Source organism: Artemia franciscana, chromosome 9, assembly GCF_032884065.1.
Source record: "Artemia franciscana chromosome 9, ASM3288406v1, whole genome shotgun sequence".
Lineage (NCBI taxonomy): Eukaryota > Metazoa > Arthropoda > Branchiopoda > Anostraca > Artemiidae > Artemia > Artemia franciscana.
In genome coordinates, this window is record NC_088871.1 from 38,057,545 (window position 1) to 38,065,068 (window position 7,524).

Sequence of the window (7,524 nt, forward strand, 5' to 3'; positions counted from 1 at the left end):
TTATGTAGTTACTCATCGATATAATTTTTTTTGCTTTATCTCCAATTAGCCATGGATTGATACCAACTTAATTTTATTTTTAAAAATTGTCCAATAAGAGTCATAGCTATTCCCACCCTTTTTAACCTGTGCCGTTAACCAAACACTTGGAAAGCTATGGATCTCTCCATTCGCCTGCGAGTTCAGAGGACTTGTCGGTCAGGTGTTAATCTTAAATCACGTTAGTCCACCTGAGACTCTAAGTAGGCAAGTCTATTAGGGTTAGGTATTAGGGTAACTGAAATTAAAGAAAAGAAATTTTCTAATGTGATAACACTTACTCGGAAATGGTAGCTATTATCCTTGTTAAACTTAAAAGCAAAAAGCAATGATAAAAACGAATTTATGGGAATTTCCAAAAAGCTCCAAAACTCGGAAAATACTGTGAGATCAAAATAAAAAAGTGTAGAGTTGAAATGTTCCTACTATCAAAACCGTTGTTTGGCAGTACTCTGTCCCCCACCACTTATAAAAATCCAGAGACCACTTCTTTCCATCCCTCCTTGGACGATACGATACGATACTTTATTAATAAACACAATTATAACTCTTTACATTACAAATCTACTGCACTGATGGGAAAACATGCGCTTTTGTTGGCGTGCAATAGTAAAAAGTAACCATTTTCTAAACACGCCAAAAAATAAAGTAATAAATGGCCAACAAAAATAAAAGAAGACATACCACAAAAAAAGATCAATCTCCTTCACAATATCCCCTCAAAAGAAAAAAAACTCAACAACCCTACTCCCTCAGAGCCGGGTCGCTCCGTACTCGCGCCCCCCCAACAGCTAGATTTTATATATACTAGCTGTTGGGGTGGGGCTTCGCGCCACCCCAACACCTAGTTGGTGGGGCTCTTCGCCTCCCCAAGCCCCCCCACGCGCGTAAGTCGTTACGCGCCATATTAGTTACGCGCCATTGTAGTTGTGTCTCTGTGTCCCACCTGTGAATATAGATAGATTTATATATGTGTTTCAAACTACGTAAAAATTGCGAATATACAACATTCTTGGCTTTCCCACTACTGGGAGCTTTCCGTTTCCAATTGCCAGCAATTGATCTGAAAATGTTTGACCAGAATCATCGTTTTGCAATCGGACAAGCATATTTGTAGTTAATTTTAATATTTTTACGTTTGCCCATAAATTAGAATTTTTCAGGCAAGCATTCATTTCGTCTGTAGGAGTTAAACTACGTAAAAATTGCGAATATAAAACATTCTTGGCTTTCCCATTGTCTGTGCATATACAAAGCCGTATGTACTAATAATGACGTCATATGCAAACGCTCTTTTTACAAACAAACAAACATGCATACACACAACTTATTTTTATATAGATAGATAGATAGATAGATACAGTACAAATTAACTGCGTAAAAGTTGCGAATATACAACATTCTTCGCTGTCCAATTGTCGCTGCATATAAATAGATTGTCAGGTTTACCGACCCTCGAACATGCAACTTACAATTGTCCATGGGAAAAACAATCAGTATTAAGATCTATACCACATTTTTCTAATGATTGACCTTGAGCTTTGTTACTGGTGATTGCAAATGCTAATCGAATTGGGAATTGCAATCTTTTAAATTGAAAAGGCAGATCCATTGGAATCATGGGAATGCGAGGAATAAGAACAGCCTCAACCTCAAAAGGCCCTGTCAAGATTGTGGCCTCTATTAGGTTTTCCATTGGTTTTTTTTTACGGCAAGTCGCGTGCCATTGCAAAGCTTTGGTGGGTTGATATTTCTTAAAAGTATTATTGGTACGCCTATTTTTAGTTGTAGCGCGTGTGGCGGAAACCCTGAAAGATCTATGGAATTTAAAAATTCAGATGGATAATTAACCGCTTCATTTGGTTCCAAAACTGTGTCGACTGACTTGTAAAGGACTGCCTGGTCTCGAATCCTGGTCAAAACAATATTGTTGATTTCGTGGACGTCTATATTTTTGGGTGCCAGAATCGCTCTTTCACCTAGCCATTTATTATTTTTATAATTTTTTAGAATATTCGGAAATTCTTTTTCAATCAATTCATTTTTGGACGTCACTAAATTACATAAATCAGCAAGTAGTTGTATACGTCCTTAAATTGAGTCTACTGGGAGCTTTCTGTTTCCAATTGCCAGCAATTGATCTGAAAATGTTTGACCAGAGTCATCGTTTTGCAATCGGACACGCATATTTGTAGTTAATTTTAATATTTTTACGAGTGCCCATAAATTAGAATTTTTCAGGCAAGCATTCATTTCGTCTGCAGGAGTTGATCTAGGTATTATAGGTAATGTTTGCCTGAAATCTCCCGCAAGCAATATTAATGTGCTGCCAAAGGGTTTTGACTTCCCTCTCAAATCTTTCAAGCATTGATCCAGAGCCTCGAGCGATTTTTTGTGTGCCAATGGGCACTCATCCCAAATAATAAGTTTGCATTGCTGCAATACTTTACCCATCCCAGATGATTTGGAAATATTGCACGTGGGAGTTTCTGTAGAATGCAAATTCAGAGGCAATGTTGCGGCTATTCCGGACGACGCAATTGCCAACGCTATATCATTTTTTATCGAATTGATGCCAGAATCAGTTTTATCACAAACGTTTTACCAGTACCTCCTGGCGCATCCAAAAAGAAAATTTCTCCAACGTTGTTATCGACACAATGCATTATCGTATCATAAATGTCCTTTTGTTCCGACGTTAACTTGGAAATGTTATTTTATACATACGACAATAGATCACTCGTACTGTAACTTCGTTCACGATCCAATTCTACACATGTCGAAACAGCAGCGATACGGTTAGGTGAAGGCATTCCCAAATCATGAAGAGGTTTGTTTGCCATACGTACGCACAAATCTTCTGTAATAACTAAAGTGTGGTTATAAATTTCTGATGTAAAATCAAAAGTCATATCTGAAGTCTCTAACTGTTTTCGATGGAATATATCTTCGGACATTTTTGACTTATATTTTTCCCATAACTCTGTAGGAGCTGATGGTGAGCAAGTTGTTAAAATGATGCCAAACAATGCACGAATTTGACTCGGGGTTGACGTTTCGCACGCGTCATTGATGCAGTTATCCCAGTATTGGTCATTCTCCAATAAATTCAGAGCTTGGCATGCACTACGGTAAGTGTCATGTATAGTACCGTTTACAGTTCTCAAATACTCAAAGGATGTCGGACCGGGTACATTCACCAAAAGCAGGCGTAGAAAGAAGCATTCATGTTGATTGGGGTGAACGGTGTAGAGTCTTCCTATCGTTGTATCTTTGAAGATGGTAGGTTGGCCGTCGACTGACTTACCCTGTTTTCGACGTTCAAATACTTTATTTTTAGTATTCCACGTGTAATACAAAGGCACTTCTGTATACAGCAGTTTTTTGCAAAAGAATCATTTTTGCAAAGCGAAAAAAAGCTGTTAATGCTGTATACGGTGGATTCAGGGCTCTTTGTTGCACGTTGGTTTCCGTGAAATAAACACGTTGACCATTCTGTAAATGTACCGCTAAGTGAACAACAGCTGGACTACGTTCATGTATCGGAAATGAAAGAATTCACCAAACAGCTTCATTACTGCTTATGTATCTTCCAGCCTGATATTGTACGATTTCGTCGAAATCTTTGATTTTGGGCTGCAAGCCGAAAACTGCCATGTCACTGCCTTTGTTGACGTATTTACATATGTATTTGATTGCCTTTACGGAGTTACAGTATTCAACGTTTATGTGTGCATTAAATATATTTGATAATAATGGGGAATATGGAACAACCCACTGGTTATCTACTTCGATGGTGGTACCGTTACGCTTCTTTATTATTGCTGTTTTACCGCCATCTTCAGTAGATCTTCTATATTGTGGGTAACCATCATTGCCAGTAATTGTGTTTGATACTAAAAGTCGAGGATATTGCTTTGTGCACCTTCCTTTGGCCATGCATGGTGAATTTTCGTTCAGTGCACCGCAAGGTCCATGTATAATATTTTTTACAATAATATCATGTAACCCCTTATCGACATTTTTATCAGGTATTTCAGCGGAAATCACATCATCAATTTCGTTCGAAGTAATTTTTTTTTGTAGCCAGATTAGTATATGTGCGTGTGGCAAACCTCGTTTTTGCCATTCCACTGAGTACATCCAGCATCGCACTGACCCAAACTCTTCAAGTTTTAATATGTAGTTTATCAGTGATTTCAACTTTTGCCGGAAGACACGGGCCGTAATGTCATGTCCATGAACCGCCGATTGTCCTTGAAGTAAAAGCTGCAGTATCTTGTCCCAAGATTGATTACATGTAAATATAATAAATAAATCTGGACGACCATAGAGACGAACATACGCAATAGCATCTTGAGCATATTCATGCATATGACGGGGACTGCCAGCATATGACGAAGGTAAAATTGTTAATCTTCCAACGTTTGTGGTATTACCGTCATTTATAACTGCATCTCGCAAATGAATGTATTGTTCAGAGCGGAGCTTGGTCTGATTCAGGCGGATATATAGCAAACGTTCTGATTCAATTTTAGCATACATATCAACGACAAATTGGTGAAACAATTCACGGCATTTTAAAATATAATTTTCTTCATCCTGCCGAATCATTAGTCTATAGGAATAATAATGCATTGCACTGCATTTCTTATTCATTTCTTTGTTAGTGGCTGGATTCATCAATTTAATATTAAAGTGATAGCCGTCGGCTCCATCTCAAAAAATGATAGGATATTGTAGGGCATCGTAGCATCGATGAGTTTCAGCAATTCTTAACAACTGAGCGTTTCGCTTATGAAGAATAATATCTCGAGGTAAAAACTGATCATCGACCATAACGATTGCCACTTCTTCGATAGTTGGAGCATTGTATCTACGCACATGTTGGCCAGGAGGCGTTTTGTCAGCGGAAATAACAATTTTATGCGTATCAGTAGGCATCAAATCGATGGCTGTTTTGAACAGACGCACTAAATTATTATTTTCGTGGAAAAGATGTTGCAATTGGGAAGCGATTGTCCTTTCAACGTTGGGAGAAATTTCGCAACGTGCATTCAATTCAGAATTTCTATCACTGATGAAGTACAATTGTAAAAATTTATGATTCTCGCCTGAGAATGGTAGAAGGGACCCTGCTCCATGATAAATTTGCCCTTTTACTTTGAAAGTAGACATAAATTGATCTGGATTTTCCATTTGGGCTCCAAACGACGTCATTTGGAATCATGAGTTGTATTTTCTGATTTTTGACAAAAAACGCTTAGATTCTGACGTAGTTCCAGTAAGGAAAGTCTTCGATGGCTCTGGTGGTGCAGCCAATAGAGGAAGTTTAACTTTTCCTGTGGCGCAACACATTCCCATTGTTTCACCATTGAATTTCAAGGCCTTGCAATAGGGACAAATTTTAGACATTGTCCCGATTTGAACATATCTACTCAAGCTATAATCATCGACTGGGCTGTACCTGAATGCCAGGCGATAACTTTCAGGTTGCTCTGATTCCTCGGCACGCTTTCTTTTCTTACTTTCTCTATCAGCAGCAAGCCTGATTTCTTGCTGTTCTTGTGATTCCTCGGCACGCTTTCTTTTCTTACTTTCTCTATCAGCAGCAAGCCTTATCTCTTGCTGTTCTTGTGATTCCTCGGCACGCCTTCTTTTTTAACTTTCTCTTTTAGCAGCAAGTCTGCTTTCGCGTGGCTCTGGTAGTTCCTCGGCACGCTTTCTGTTCTTTCTTTCTCTATCAGCCTCAAGCCTGTTTCCTTGCTGTTCTTTTGATTCCTCGGCACGCTTTCTGTTCTTTCTTTCTCTATCAGCCTCAAGCCTGTTTCCTTGCTGTTCTTTTGATTCTTCGGCACGCTTTCTTTTCTGACTTTCTCTATCAGCAGCAAGTTTTTTGGCATAGACTCTTTGAGCATCTTCATCGGCTTTTGCCATTGTAAGTTCATCAGTCATTTTAAACTTAAACATTAATAGATTTCTACGTGAACATATATGTCTGAAATATCTTCAATGACGTCACCGTCATAGCAAAAATGACGACAACTAACTGCATAATTAAATGTCTTTAATGACTCTTAAAACTTAAAACGAACAGAAATTACTCCGTATATGAAAGGGGCTTTTCCTCCTCGACACCCCGCTCCTTACGCTAAAGTTTTTTATTGTTTTAAAAAGTAGAGTTGTGAGAAAGAATCAAACTTTAGCGCAAGGAGCGGGGTGTCGAGGAGGAAAAGCCCCTTTCATATACGGAGTAATTTCTGTTCGTTTTAAGTTTTAATGTCGCTCCTTACTTTCATTTAAAAAAACTTGTTTTTTTTATTTAATTTCTGAAAGTTTTTTAATTAATGCATGACTGATTTTGGCTCTCCGTACATAAATTATTGAAATGAAATTGGCATATTAATCCTTTTTTTGGCTAAAAGGCTTTCTCTTAGTTTTGATCAGACGATTTTGAGAAATAAGGGGTGGGGAAGGAGGTCTTGTTGCCCTCCAATTTTTCGGTTACTTAAAAAGGCAACTAGATCTTTTATTTTTAACGAACGTTTTTATTAGTAAAAAAAAATACGTAACTTAAGAATTAACTTACGTAACAAACTTTTATATTCTTATATTTTTGATTATATATATAAGGGGGTTGGTCCCCTCGTTAATACCTCGCTCTTCACACTAAATCTTGTTTTATCCCAATTCTTTAAGAATGACCCCTGAATCAGAAAGGCCGTAGAATAAATAGTTGAAATTATTTAAAAAAAAATTAGCATAAAGAGTGAAGTGTTTATCTCCTCCTAAATACCTCGCTCTTTATGCTAAAGTATTTTTAGAACCCCTCATATGCGTAATAATCTCTGTTCCTTTTTAAGTTTTAGTGCTTCTCCTTACTTTCAATTGAAAAAACTTTTTCATGTTTATATTTTCATTGTTTTTTTTTTTTAGTAATGCTAGAAAGTCCTGCGCCCTTTTCATTGAATTTCTCTTCCCCCATGAAATATTCCTCCAAGGAAAGATCCTCCCATATAGCCCCCTCCCCTGAACCCCACACCCAAACCAAAAAAATCCCCCTGATAACGTCGGTACACTTCCCAGTAACCATTACTGTATGTAAACATTTGTCAAAGTTTGTAACTTGCAGCCCCTCCCCCAGTGACTGTTGGGGGTAAGTCATCCCCAAAGACATAGTTATTATGGTTTTCGACTATGCAAAACAAAATGGCTATCTCAAAATTTTGATCCGTTGACTTTGGGAAAAAAATGAGCGTGGGAGGGGGCCTAGGTGCCTTCCAATTTTTTTGGTCACTTAAAAAGGGCACTAGAACTTTTCATTTCCGTTAGAATGAGCCCTCTTGCAACACTCTAGGATAACTTGGTCGATACGATGACCCCTGGGAAAAAACAAAAAACAAAAAACAAATAAACACGCACCCGTGATTTGTCTTCTGGCAAAAAATACGAAATTCCACATTTTTGTAGATTAGACCTTGAAAT